This window comes from Armigeres subalbatus, chromosome 3 (genome assembly GCF_024139115.2).
Source record: "Armigeres subalbatus isolate Guangzhou_Male chromosome 3, GZ_Asu_2, whole genome shotgun sequence".
NCBI lineage: Eukaryota > Metazoa > Arthropoda > Insecta > Diptera > Culicidae > Armigeres > Armigeres subalbatus.
In genome coordinates, this window is record NC_085141.1 from 98,764,361 (window position 1) to 98,779,751 (window position 15,391).

The 15,391-nt window shown below is 39.3% G+C and overlaps 1 protein-coding gene across 5 annotated transcripts in view; it reads left to right on the forward strand.

Annotated features, from left to right (window-relative positions):
• The window catches only part of LOC134228095 (uncharacterized), a 94,257-nt gene that overhangs the window by 23,168 nt on the left and 55,698 nt on the right, over positions 1 to 15,391 (forward strand). The window contains exon 1 of one of the 5 annotated variants that reach the window (XM_062709876.1): positions 10,855 to 11,187. The exons of the other annotated variants lie outside the window; for them this stretch is intronic. The gene's annotated coding sequence lies outside the window, so the exon portion shown is untranslated. Of the gene's footprint in view, positions 1 to 10,854; positions 11,188 to 15,391 lie in introns of those variants that run through there. 5 annotated transcript variants of the gene reach the window in all.

Sequence of the window (15,391 nt, forward strand, 5' to 3'; positions counted from 1 at the left end):
TCGCCTGACGGCAAAATGAACGAAACTGCGTTGGAGCCTTGCGATTCGCGTCATCTGGGGCCTCATTGCGCATCTCCTTTCGACAGCTCTTTCGTATGACAGTTTGCATGGTTTGATCGTATCCAGTCGAGGTGCGCAATGCCACCCCTGGATTTCGTGATAGGGCGAACATACCTGCACAGCAGATTCGAGTACACACTTAACTCATTTCACAGTATTCGGTAAATTTTACCGAAATCTCAACAGCAGATCTGTAATTATTTTACAGATTTTTTGTTATTTTTCCATTGTTCAACTGTCAAAATCACCGAAAATCAGTAAAATTATTTACCGAACAGTTCTGCTGTTGAGATTTCGGTAAAATTTTACCGAATTCGGCGATTTATTTTAAGTGTGTATACTTCGCACGAGGCAGCAGTACAGGCTTTTCAGGGAGTAAAGGCTACCTTACACATCGGGAAAATTTTCCGCCGGATTTTGGTCCCCGTGCATTTTAAATGGGGCCGGGATTTTGATTTTCCGTGCTCAAATCCCGAAAACATCGCAACCATCGACCAAAATCCGGCGGAAAATTTTCCCGAGGTGTAAGGCAGCCTTAAACGCCATCAGAATCTGCAGCGTTCCGGCGCATGAAGCCTAGTACGGCGAAATCCTTGGCAGTAGGCTATGCCATCTAGATCTTGTTGCAGTTAGATCTTATTATCTAGATCTTACTGGCAGTTGGCTATGCCGTCTAGATCTTGTTGCAGCGCAAGACAATCTGTCAACGATTGAATAATTCGAAATATTTTCAAATCGTCGGCGTCCATGAGGCGATGAGATTGAAGTTTACAGCATAAATCGTTCACGAATATGATGACAATCAGCTGCTCTAGGTGACAGCCTTGTGGCACTCCGGATGGCGTAGGATATGTATTGGATGAGACAGTGCCTAATTTAACGAACCCGAGCATACACCAGCTTATGTGACTTCTGCATAACCAGATTCAGTCGTATTTGAGTTATAGCAACCAAATCGGTCTGAATTGTGCTGCTCGGGAAGGATGACCTACAAATCAGGTAAGAAGGCAGCCAAGTGACAGTCCAGTCAGGAAATCTGAAACGTTTTAATGTCTTTAAAGTTATTCGGTGAGGAGCTTTATCGAAAGTCTATGTAAATGCTGAGTTGAGCGATTTCGTACAAAGCTATGTTGGTACTCAGAGATAACAGGTTTAGCAGCCACATACAAACGTTCACGAATGAGCAGTTTGAGTAGAAATAGGATTCGAGATTGGACAATATATTACAATTGGACAAAATATAGTTCTCAACATTATGGGAGCTACCCGCCTCATGAATTGGAGTAATACTTTCCACTCATCTGTGAAGATTCCTAACACAAACGACATGTTGAACAAAATGCAAACTGGCAATCCTAATATGTCAGCACATCGTTGAATGAAAACAGGAGGTAGTCTATCTGGACCTGGACCTTTCGATGGATCGTCAGCTCCTAATGTTTTGGAAATTTCAGCTACGGAGATTTTCGAACACCGATTCAATGGTTTGGAGATGATGAACCGTGTTACGAAAGTCCAGACGTAGAACGAACGGTTTTGGTGGCGGTCAGACTTAAAATTTAATATGGTGCTTCAATAAGCTCTGCTTCGTTACAAAGTCCAAGTCAAGAAGTCTTCCGTTCGAATTTGATACATTGCAGATTTGCTTCAAGCCACTAGCTAGCAAAGTTTCTGTTAGAGTTAACTCTTGCTCGGAAGAAGCGTTGGTTAGCAGGTATCCTTCCACTTCGTCATCATATAACCATTCGAGCCGAGAAAGGTTGTAATCCCTAACTACGATTATGGTGTCACAGGGGGTAGCTATGTTGACGATTTGATTTACACAGTCGAAATGCGCAACAAATTTATCGGGATCACTGTTCGGCCTCAAGTAAATGCCACAGATGTAAACGGATTTATAGGTAAGTTTGACCTTCACAACAACCTGCGCAAGTGTTTCACTCTCCAATACATGAACCGTCACACTTGTTGGAGAGCATTTAGCTGTCATTAGAGTTCCTCCACATCGTTGGAGACTACTATTCGAGCGTCTGCAAACATCCCCCTACGTTCTGATAATAAAGTGATACGGTTCCTGCCCCCGATATCGGCGACGTTGACATTGCATTGGTAGAAGTATTGGCGAAGTGGTCGATGATTGCGCTCCAGTTAAATTAGAGATACAGTGACTGAGATGAGTAGGAGCCGGCGATATGTTTTGCTCATTGGAAGCAGAAATTAATACTGGTGAACAGTTTTCGGAGTCTCGTCCAGAATCGCTGTTTTTGACAGCGTTGTTGGCCTCCAAAACATCTATCAGGGTCGTGCTCGGATTTTTCATCAGCAATCAGATTTGCGTCCGCTGTTCCATTTCCAATACAACACATAGTTGGTCATTCTGGAGGTCGCATGGATTGTAGCCGGATTGAACCCGAGTGGCCCAGAAACTCTGAAAATATCATTCAGAACATTACTTTGTAAATTCATGAAGTTTCCCGAGCAGCACAAGTCGGACAAAATTGGTGGCAGCAACTTGATTCAAGCAATTCAGTGAATTCAGACATTCAGTCATATATGAGTTGCGGTAACCTATTTGGAACATGCACACTCAGTTTTGATTTCTGCAGCTCGGCAAAATCCGCACAGTCGTTTGCCCAGCAAAATAAAAACTGATTTCTCGGCAAAAATAACGTTTGTTAGCTGGATTCGGCAAATTATTTTCTGATTTTCAGCAATTTTGAAAGAAATCTCGGCAAAAAACGTGTTTTCTGAGGCTGGGTTGTGCGAATCTCGATAAAAGTTCAACATATTCCTGAGATCCCGGCAAAAAAATTAAGTGTGTGTGTGCTTCTAGGGTTTAGGTATCATACGACTTATTTTGACTCGGTTTAGAAAAAAAAGCATTCTGGATGTCACCAGGATGATGGTCGATGTGGCCAAATTGAACCAGAGTGGCCCAGTAATCCTGAATATATCATTCTGATCATTGTTTTGTGAAATCATGAAATTTAAGGTGTCGCACGACATATTTTGGCTCAGTTTAGGCCATTCTGGAGGTCCCCGGGATAGTGGCCGGATTGAACCCGAGTGGCCCAGGAACCCTTAAAGCCCTTAAAAACAAATGTCAGGGATGGAAAGGTTAAGCCCTGTGTTCCCCGGACGAATCTATGACAAAAGGTCGAAAGACAAAGGGTCGAAAGGATAAAAGGTCGAAATGACAAAAGGTCGAAAAGACAAAACGTCGAAAGGGACAGAAAAGGTCGAAAGGATAAAAGGTCGAAAGAACAAAAGGTCGCAAGGAACAAAAGGTCGAAAGGGACAAAAAGTGATTAAAGAACAACTCGCTGCATTCGCAAGAAATTTGCTAGAAGGATGACTTTCAAAGCAGAAGCGACGACCTTGATAACAGAAATTGGTATGAACTAGCCGTGCACAAGAGGTAAAACATAAAAAAAAATAATACCAAAAATTAATATGGCATAACATTTAGGCATTTAGGCATAACATGCTGAGGTATTTAAATACCCAACGAATGATAATTTGTGATGCGTTTGGTATTGTAATAAACGAGTATGTTTTGCCTGAAGTATTGTGCATGTAAATTTTTGGTAACATTTTACATCTTATGCAAGGCTAGTTCAGACTGAGGTGTTTATTGAGTTAATTTCCCCTACTCGGGTTAATAAAAATAAATATTGTCTGCAATCTTGCAAATACTTATTGTTAAAAAAAAGGTAAATTCTCATGGGCAACTTTTTAAATAATTACAAACTCTGGAAAAAGTTTCGAAAGTGAACTACTATATAAAAATATTATCAAACGAAACGTTAAAGAATGAGCAACTTTCAAAGAAGGAGTAATTCCTATGATTGAATCCACAACAAAATGAAAATAATCCATCCATTCTATTCGTTTAAGTTTCTTGTCCATTTCGACCTTTTGTCCGTTTCGACCTTTTGTCCATTTCGACCATTTGCCCCTTCGAGGTTTTGTCTTTCGACCTTTTGTCGTTCGACCTTTTGTACCTTCGACCTTTTGTCTTTCGACCTTTTGTCCCTAACCCGCATCGAATAAGCTTTTTTTTGCAATAAAATCAGTTGACAAAAAAGTGATAGCAAAGACTTTTTTCCGTGTTTTGTATTGAGTGGCATCACTATGCGTTTTCTACAGGGTTTGCAGAAATCGCTCTCGATAGAAAACGAACAACGGTAAAAGAGAGAAAAAAACTGGTCCGAATCATAACAAGCCATGATAACAAATTTATCAAACTTATATTCTTACTTGATACTTGATGGGCTACAGCTCTTCGATGAACCTACGCCGAATGGAGCCATCGTGTACGCGGCCTTCCACAAAGCCTGCGGCCTCTTCCGGCTTCTCTACTAAGTATTATCTTCGCTTGACGTTCTTCCGGCATACGAACAACATGACCAGCTCACCGTAGTCTGCCGTGTTGTATAAGCTTAATAATATCCAGCCCTTTATACACCTGGTACAATTCGTGATTCATGCGACACCGCCAGATACCGTTCTCCTGTTTACCGCCGAGTATTGTCCGCAGCACCTTACGCTCAAACACTCCGAGAGCTCTCAGATCAGCCTCCTTTAACGTCCATGTCTCATGGCCGTATAAAGCCACCGGAAGAATCAGAGTAGTATACAGCGCGAGTTTTGTTTTCGTTTGCAGACTACGGGACTTAAGCTGGTTACGAAGTCCGCAATAAGCCCTATTTGCATCAGCCTCCAGCAGCTGCAATACGCCTTTTCACCTCGCGGGTAACATCATTATCGCACGTCACTAATGTTCAAAGATACACAAATTCTTCTACCACTTTAAATTTTTCACCATCCAGCACCATTTCGCTACCACCACCACTAATGAACCCACGTTGATTGCCAGCGATCATGTGCTTCGTTTTGCTGGTATTGATCGTGAGTCCAATCCTCGCTGTCTCCCCCTTAAAAGGCACAAAAGCCTCTTCCACGGCACGGCGATCAATTCCGATAATATCGATGTCGTCCGCAAATCCCAGGAGCATATGCGATTTTGTGATAATGGTACCGCTTCTTTGCACACTAGCTCTCCTTATCGCTCCCTCGAGCGCTATATTGAATAGTAGGTTCGAGAGTGCATCACCCTGCTTTAATCCATCTAAGGTAACAAAGGACGTCGATATTTCATCCGCAACCCTTACACTTGATTTCGATCCGTCCAACGTTATACGAATCAGCCGTATCAGTTTCGCCGGAAAACCATGTTCAAGCATAATTTGCCATAATTCATTCTGTTTCACTGAATCGTACGCCGCCTTGAAATCAATAAACAGATGATGTGTCTGCAAGTTGTACTCCCGGAATTTATCAAGGATTTGTCTCAGGGTAAACATTTGATCCGTCGTTAATCGGCCCTCACGAAAACCTACTTGGTATTCGCCGACGGAGGACTCTTAATGCGGTCTCAATCTGTTGAACAGAATACGGGACATAATTTTGTACGCCGAATTAAGGAGGGTTATTCCTCGGTAATTGGCGCCCTCTAGTCTGTGCCCTTTCTTAAAGAGAGGGCAAATGAGGCCGTCCAACCAGCTAACAGGCATTTCTTCGTCTTCCCATATTTTCGACATAATATGGTGCAGAACTTCATAAAGCTGCTCACTGCCATGTTTGAGAAGTTCAGCCGGGAGCTGGTCCTTCCCCGCAGCCTTATTGTTTTTCAGCACTTTAACAGCTTTTTTAACCTCATCTAGTGTAGGTGACTCCACAGCTTGTCCATCGTCGATAATATTTATTCTGTTCACCGATGCACCGTCACTTTCTCCATTCAACAAAGTCTCGAAGTGTTGCTTCCACCTGGCAGCCACTTCAGTTTTATCAATGTGCTGTTGTATACATAGCATAGCATAGCATAGCATAGCATATCTGACCGCACACTATCCTGGGTTGGCTGTCGATAGGGACGTTAGATGCGCCAGAAAAACAGCCTGGGGCTTGGCATGTTTTTCATTCAACGATCCCTTTGTTCAACACCTGGCCAGGTCCTTACGATCAGTGGGGATTTGGGTGGGAAGTGTTGATTAGATACCTACTTAAGAAGATACGGAGAACTCGCGCGACCTTCATAGGTATCTGGAGTTGGAGTTTGGATGGGTTATTAGGGGTGCTTTTCTTGGCGAAAAAGCGTAAATATTATATTTTTATTGATATTGATATTGTAAAAGGTTATGTTTTGTTCTTGAATGTAATATGAAAAAATAGATTTTGAAAAACAATTGCATTGATTTTGCAATCTGCGGCATATTTCTGAAATAATAAATTGTAGTAATATTAGACTTTTTAGTGTGATGCTGCTTCAGAATCTTCGTCAGCACCCAATGTTTCTGAAAATGAAAACATGAACATGAACATTTATGATAAAAACAAATATTAAAGAATGAAAACATAAACATATGAATATATAACAAAATGAAAATATATAAATTTGAAAATAAGAAAATATAAAAATATGAAAGTAGCAGAATATGACAATATGCGTATATTAAAATATAAATCATGAACATATGGAAATATAAGAGATAAACATTTAAACAAGCAAAATTATGAGAATATAACACATGGAAGCATAAGAATAAGAAAGTATAAAATATGAAAATAACTTCACACTTTCACACTATTATATATACACTGGATTTTGTTTTCACACGATTTACACCCTCTCAATCCTCCACTCATCCCAAATGTTCAACGCATACTAATTGTCATGCGATTTTTCCTCGATTCATTCTGGATTTTTTGATACGAGCGAAAAAAATCGCGTAAAAACAAAATCCTGTGTACAGGCTATGAAAATAAAAATATGAGAAAACAAAAGTATGAAAATATGAAAACATAAATGTATATGAAAAAATAAATATATGAAAATAAAATAAGTAATATTGTACCACGTACCACGGTACCACTCATAAAGTACCACGGAGTTGGATACTGGGAAGGTATTCGTTGGGTCAGGACCCGCCTGTAACCGTGGTAGACCTTACCCCGTAACTAATTTTCAGGACTCTCGGCTCTCAGTCACATGAAAATGCTGATAACTTCAAATCATTGCCAACGTTTCGATCCGGGGGTTGTCGAAATGTGGCAATGACCCGAAATCACCAACACCCCCACGCGACTGAAAGCCGATAATCCTGAAAATTAGCAACTTACCCCGTAACGCACCACGTAAAGGTGTCTACCCAGCGTTACGGGTAGGCTTAGCAGATGTCCGATACTTATTGGTACTTAATGTAACTATATCAACTGTAAAGCAATGTATGTAAATATGTTTCCTGTATAATTGTTGATATAAAAGTTAATCCGCAAATTCCTATATGGGATTTATGGGTTCCATGGGAAAATCTATCAAAAGGCATCCACTCAGTGTGGCCCTCAACGCTACGCTTCGCTCTAAATTCTTAATCAGAACACTAGTTCAAATGACGGAGACGGTCTGAACGCGTTGATTTGATGAATCCTTTATTATATTCTCAGTCGAAGCGAAGCTTAATACATTCAAGCTACGTAATACCAGAGGGAATTCTTTCGAACATCCAATTCGACCTAAAATTCAATCATTTGAATTCAATATAGCTACCAGGCCATCGACTACTACATGATGCTTCCACCTAAATATTGACACTGCAAACAGGTGCGAGTGAGATACTATTTCTAATGAATTATTGGCAGTGGCTGATTTCCTAATCGCCGCTGCCACTTCCAGGCGCTATAGTATATGCGCAAAGTAGCCAGCATGAGTTAACCGCCAGGAACTTGTATGGCGAAAGGCATCTAAAGCGGGATTTCTCAAAAGTAGGAACTTTTCACGAAAAAATATTTGGTACCAGTAGTGTAGGAAGGTGTCCGCTACTACCTACTACGCCTACCAAATATTTTTTCGATGAAGCTGTTTAATTTTAAGAAATCGAACCTTAGATGCCTTTCGCCATACTGATTTCAGAAAGTTAACTCCTAGTGTGCCGCTGTAAGCATGGTCAAAACAGGCGATTGATTGTTGGCAGCTTCCCTTATGATGATTGTTTGATTCAGCTTTTGCAATCTCGAACTTTCTAAAGCCATCTGTTGGGTAACTTGGGAGCTTGTTGCTGAAATTTTGGAAACAGGAACGCATGGAAATCGAACAGATATCATAGTAAGCCATTTTATAGAAAGCTCAAATGACAGGAGACCAAATACTAATATTTACATTTTACAAGGAACATTTGCGAAAATGAAATGAAATGATGATGATGATGGCGAATTGATGATGGTTTGCATGCAAATTTACCAAAACAAAGACCGAGCCGTCCACTCAAAATTTCGATCAGCTGTTCGAATCTGTCTCATAAAATGGCTTGTTGCCGATATTTAGTTCATAACATTAGTGTCCCATATTTGCTTGATTATCTCTCTATATGGGACAGATATGCTTTTAAGGACAGATTAGTAAGGCTTATAAATATGTTGACTTCGAAGGACGTGAGAGGCGAGACAGAAAACAATAAATTTCAACAACATAACAGTATAACATGGATTGATCTCACCGGAGTTTTCAGTAAGTTCAGCATCCCTGATTAGTTTTAGCGAACTGCAGGTTTCCGATTGTCTCAGATAATTTCCGTAATCGGACATGTTTAAAACAAACACCGCTTTTCGAGCTTTTTGAAAGCACGTCAGAAGCACAAATACACACATAAATGACTGTCATCAATGTGCTGTTGTATACATGTGCGATAAAACAGAATCGGAGATAGGCAGTCCCCACAGAGAAGTGATGATTCTTGCTTTGCTCTCGCTCACTTTGTGTTGAGGACCGCGCAGCTGTATAGAACAAGTTTAAATGCATTATGAGAACCAGTTCTCCTCGCGTTTGGAGCATTTTAAAAGAAAATTTATCATGAGGTATAGCCTCCTGAATCAGTTCTATATCATGACAGTTTGCGAAAAAAGTCTCTCGCGGTATGCTACATATAGTATATGTATACAGAGATGATAAGTGAGAGACTTTCTTATTCTCTTTTGGATTCAATCCCTGCCTCTAGCTTCTCCATCTTCAGCATCTTGTCAAAGTGGCTTTGAGCTTTAAGCCTTGAACGCCTCAGGCCTAAATTTACCTTCGGGAAGGTTGAGTTGAATTAATCATCTTAGAAACGATGAACGGATTTCTTGATCATGAAGAGTGCCAAGTCGGCTTCTCTTTGACTCCTTGAAGGCACCGCACCATGAAGGTCCTCATGTTCATCCCTAGGATACTTAAATACTGGAAGTATGGCTTCTGCCAATTCTCCTGGATGGTAAACGGTGACGTATCGGGGTCCTTCCCCAGAATGGGGACCAGATCTTGCAGACACCCCCCAAAAGCTGTATGTGAAAACCTATCGGGCATTAACGATGAAGCGAAGAGGCACCCCAATTTTTGAACCGAATTAGCAAAATCCGGTAAACCGCCTAACTTTGGCTTTTCGTATTTCAACGACTAAAGTGGATACGACTGTTGGAATTTTATTAGAGGGAAGGTCTTCCTTAGTGTGTAAACTTGGTGGAAAGAATAAAAAAACTATTTTGTGAAGGTGTGGGTGGAAGTATGCATCACCGGTGGAAGTATGCATTCCCGTTTCAAAAACTAACGCTCCTGCGTTTTTGTCACCACAATCCAATGCTTTTATCGATAAGAATTTATAGTTGAAACCTTATTTTAAAAGTGCTCTGCTGTATTTCTGTCAATCTGAGTACGTACTCTTGCCTTACCATACTCTATTGCAACATTTATTAATTACAGACATACGCACAATAGTTCAAATTGAAACTAATCAGGTTTAACTTGAAAACGAACAGTGAAAAATCAATGGAAAATATGTATGCGATAAAAATATCTCCCACACTCTGCCTTATTCTATAACTCAGAGCATCGTTGTCGGTAATTTTTTATTGCTTCTGGGCCAGCAGAATCGTTAAAGAAACAACAACACCAGCATTTGAATCAGAGCAATTTCAGCTTTCACACTTGTGATACATACAGCTTCTTGTGTTGGCAGATTTGACATTTTTTCGTTTTTGTGTCACATACCATTGCACCGTCATGATGTGATGTTCTGCTTCGAAATCAAATAAGCGCCAGCACAGTAGTTCTCATTCTACTCGGTAGCGCCTCTATTTTCAGCATTAATATTTGATATTATTTGGTTGAAGCTAGTTTTCGCAAAATTGTTCGATGCTGGTACTCTGGTATTCCATAATTTTCAAAAATGTAGATTAGGAAACGCTGAACATCAGTCATGATAAAATCCGCCAGCTGTTCCAACAGCCGGCAACGGATGGTTCCATTTGCTCTCATTTCCAATTCAGTTGGGAAATTACGGCCGTGCGTGTTTCCACAACCAACAGTTTCTAATACACCTAGCTAGCCTGTCGAAAACTTTTCGAATTTCACTTCCGGATCGGAGGAAACCACACCACGTCGATGGGGAAGCTCATCGGCATCGCACTATGGGTCGTCATCATCGCATCAGCTCGACCACCGCCGTCGAAGTGTAAAAGGATTCCCTTCACCTATGGTTCTAACTCGCAATCGATGCCGGGGGCAGAAGGCGAAGAAGTCGTTCTCCTGTCCTGTCGACGACGGGCTTGCCTGATGTGAAGTGATTTTATATTTAGATGAGCACACAAGTTTTGAGCGACAGAGCACCCTTCTCGGAGTGACTGGCGGTCTGACAGCTCATTCGTGGTCGTTGGTGCCGTGATTGTAATTTTGCGTGTCTGTTTTCTAGCAATAGAGGAAAGTAAAAGTTTCAAGTGGACCCACGTAGAAGGGGAAATGGGAATTTGCATCGCCAGTCGCGAGCTCTCCACGAGGAGGAAGATACATATTTTCACGATGTGAATTTGTTTATTTTGTGCTGAATAGAGGAAATATCTGCTGCAGAATGATGTTGATATTCGGGTGCTGTAGAATTATTGGACGCTCCTACCGAAATGTGAACCAAAAAGTCATGTGGGGAAACGTGGAGTGGACTGTAAGGAAGTGATCTAAAATATTTAAATAATTAAAAAATTATCTATTTTTATACGTTAAATTGAAGGGAATCATGCAATTTTAGTATTGAACTTGTTGGTGCGGTAAGTACATAAAAAATACATGGGTAAAATGATTTTTTTTGGAAAGCAAAAAAAGATAATCGCGTCAGAAATACTATTTCGTCATCAAGACAATACAAGATCAAAAGCAGACCAAATAAGTGCGTTTAATACCATTCGGTAAAATGCCAAACTGTTTTAACATTTAATTACGACTTCTAAACGAATGATGCTTTCGTTAAGAAGTGATTGATATCCCTATTCCCATAGTTGTTTTTGCAAGATCTTACATCGTTCAATTGCCTTAATGCTTGTCAAAACGGAGCAAAACATGTGATGAGAGAAGTCTATTAATAGCGGATGCGAACGCGTAATTCAACAGAGCAATACCAGAGAAAGCCGGCGGCATCCGGATGAGGGCTCCGCTCGAACGATCAACAAACAGTAGAAAACACCCTTTGCCCATTTGAGCGTCACAAAGGATACCAGCAGGACCTTGGGACACGAGATGAAAGGTCTGTTCCATTCCGCCTGTTTCACGAGTTCAATTAGTGGTGCACAAAGGGAACATTCAAGGTAGACTAAAGTTTCTGTACTCATAATAATTTCTGTACTTATAATTTGGTTCAAAAATGCACACATTATCACTGACCTAGTTCTTCGACTATCGTTGAAAACTTCGTACAACATCCCGTTTAACAACAGGCGAAAATTTTTGTACTTCAATATATGGTAACTCTACGATCATAGAGAGACAGCTTGTGAAGCATAAACACTGTTTTTGATTGAGTGGAAAAGAAAACATGACACTCTAAATAATCCACCAGTTTGTAAACATAATTTTGCTAAATCCTTCATATCACTATAATCTGTTCTGTTTTATGATGACACGGTTTCTGTTTTCTAAACAACTCCTGTAATGTTTGCCGCAGTAGGAAAACCTATTGTGGTAGGTCATCGCCTTCGCCTGGCCACGGTTCACGACTGTCACGCATATTAGTTTTCGTTAGCTCGGTGCGGTCTCCACATGTGAGCACACACCCATCCACCCACTCCACAGATCCGTTTGGTGCTGTCGCTGAAAATGATAACGACTTGTTATGATTTTTGCCCGATGAACAGTGTATATGCGTATTCAGCAATTTGTAAGCAGGCATTTTTTCGGATTATTTTGTGCGTCTTAGGGTTATGAAATAAAACATCCAAAATATTATTTTATCATCAATGTATTTTTTTTGCGATGTGTTATAGAAGGATAAAAATACTTCACTAAACAATGGTAAGAAATAGTTGATTTATCTTCAGAAAATAATTATCTGTCGGCAAGATTTTTATTCATAATCAAAAAAATCTATTCACCATTCTATTTTAAAAAGTCACGAATATAAGAATAAATAAAGCTAATGATTCGCTTAGCGAATATACACACCGTGTGAACAACCATGCGTTTCTATGCTTCCCATGATCACATAGTTGACGTATAAGCCAAAATGACCAAAACACACTTTTTTGCGGATATGGATTCTTCATACGATTATACATATGCTCCATGAAAAAATATTCATGTTTTGTTCGGAAACATTCGAGTTATGGCGATAATTGTTTTTGGAAAAATGGTCATTTGATCGCATAAGTTGACGTACCTCCATTGCATGCTGCAATATGGAGCAAAAACCTGTCTCATATTTTTCGACATTCACAATCCACTAATTAAGAGCAACATAGGTTTTCGTTTTACTTTGTCGTATTTCAGGGCTACTTTATGATTTGGGCGTAACTGATTTTATAATAAAAATTAAAAAGCAAGTTCCTGTTAAAGCAAGCATTTCTTGTGAAATCCACGGTATAATCTGACAAAATAAGCTTTCATCCATCGAGGTGTAGCTCTGGAGATAAACGTTTACATTTTTTTGAATCAATAAAATAATGTTTGTTTGCTAAATATTGTCGCCAAAAGTTTTGATTTAAGACATCCGCGATCATTCAAATAATTATGTAACGCAATGATTAGCAATGATTTTTTATAAGCATATAAAAATTGTGTATGGGATCTATCTAAATCCCCATTCCTCCACTAAAGTGTAGTAATTTATGGGTATTTTCTAAAAGCGCATATCAGAACCAAAATCTAGCTTCATTTTTTGCGTGGCAGGAGAGGTCTGCCACTGAGGACTTAGGACTGCCACATATGAGAATTAGTGCGTGTTAAATGGCTTTTTATGTGTACCTCAGCTTGATAATATTGGTATGTATATTTCGAGCACATTTACCGGGAAGGATCCTAATATATTTTACGGCTGTTATTTTAGTTTATACAATTGCAATGCAATTATTATTCATGTTTTTCATTACCTTACCCGGACAGAACTGAATTATAAAACATGATATGAACTTTGATGTAAGATTCAAAAGAGCAGGCAAAAATATCAACAAAAAAACGCAACGAAGTGTAATTTAAATATTAAGATGTGTTATAGATAAAAACGACATATTAATCACTTCTTCCAAATACCATTAACCGATAACCTCATGATATTTCAGAGCAAATATGGATATTGTCGTCTGATATTTTGTGCTTTTATATCATACACCATTTTTGCTTAAAATTTGGTTGGAACGAGGGTTTTGGCCAATACATGAAAACGGTAACAGCTTGCACACTTGTTACAGAACCATTCTAATGCTGTAATAGTGCAAAAATCTTCGTACGGTACTGATTAAATTCTTTGCAACACGAACTCTTCCACACATAATTTTATCCATACCACATAATTTTAATTTTCACGGAAAGAGCTATCCGAAAAACCCGGAAACTCGAACTTTTCAAAAGATTTTCCTTCTTCAATCAATAAATCGTTGGAACTAACTACAATTATTTTTAGCGCAATATAACCACACGTAGTAGCCTGGTTTTTACGCCATGTTATGGGAACAAACATTTCACAAAACGTTTGTTTGATCGCATAAACTGTCATATGCATATTTTGACCACTTCAATCAAAGGAATAATAATTAATTCCCCGAGGCCTTTAAATAACTACTAATATTGCCTATTTAGACAGATTAGTTCATGTATTTTGTTGATTGATATGATGGTTTGGGTAAAATTATTAAAAATGCGTTTTCCCAACATCGATGGTGCTGGTTGTTACGTCAACTATGAAATCATGGGCAGTATGCTCGTGTGGTGTTTTGTATGGCGAATTGACATGTTTTTAAGGGAAAATGTGTTTTCGTAATGGTTTTTCGATATCTTTAATTTTTTTGATGTATTATGCACAACTGAAAGACTGCTCATGCACTTCTTCTAAAATTCCGGGCCCTAAAATTGGGGCGTGGAACCACTGCGTCCATTGAGTGGAACTTTTTTGTTACACCCCTGATTGATTACACCCAGTTCTTTTTTTACACGGGTGGGTTTTTGTTGATTACGACCTTTAGCGTTGATGAAACTATGAGTTAACCCCATGAAAAAATTCACAAAAAATCAAAGAAAATTCAGGTAATATTTAAAAAGCTATGAGAAATTAGGGTAGCCGGGAAATTAAAGAATACCAACCGAGTAAAAAAATTTTTGGGTGTATTAGCATCTTGTAGTTTGATCACCATCTATCAAGTAAACAACCTAAGACGCGTCTTTTTCCAGTCCGGAAAAATTGAATTAATAAAACCCACTACCTTACCAGGATTTGCAGTCCAAACTTCTCCTAGTTGCATAACGCCACTATTTAGAAATTTAGATCTACTTTTGTACAATGCATCACAACTGTAAAGCAGATGTTTCGAGGTTTCACGTTCGATGTTACAGAAACGACAAATATTATTCTGAACCTGGTCAATATTTTTCAAATGATATTTACTCGGGCAATGTCCGGTTATTAGGCCAGTAAATGTGCAAAGAGCTTTCTTATTCAGCTCTAAGAACTTTTTGGTTACTGAAACATTGGGAATTATAAATCTCTTTGATTGAACACACTTTTCGGCGACCAACCAGTTGGTCATCAACCTTTGTGCTACCATGGATTTAAATTCCATTTTTATGGCAATAAGCCATTAATTTGAGCCAATAAACTGTGTGTTTGAACCTTGTTTCACAAGCTCGTCTGCCTTTTCATTGCCTTCAATGCCACAATGTACCGGAACCCAGTACAGGTTTTCTGAGTTCTCTTGGCACACTTTTCGCAACGAAAGAATGCATTCCCAGATATGTTTAGTTGTACATTTAAAACTACTTAATGCTTTGATG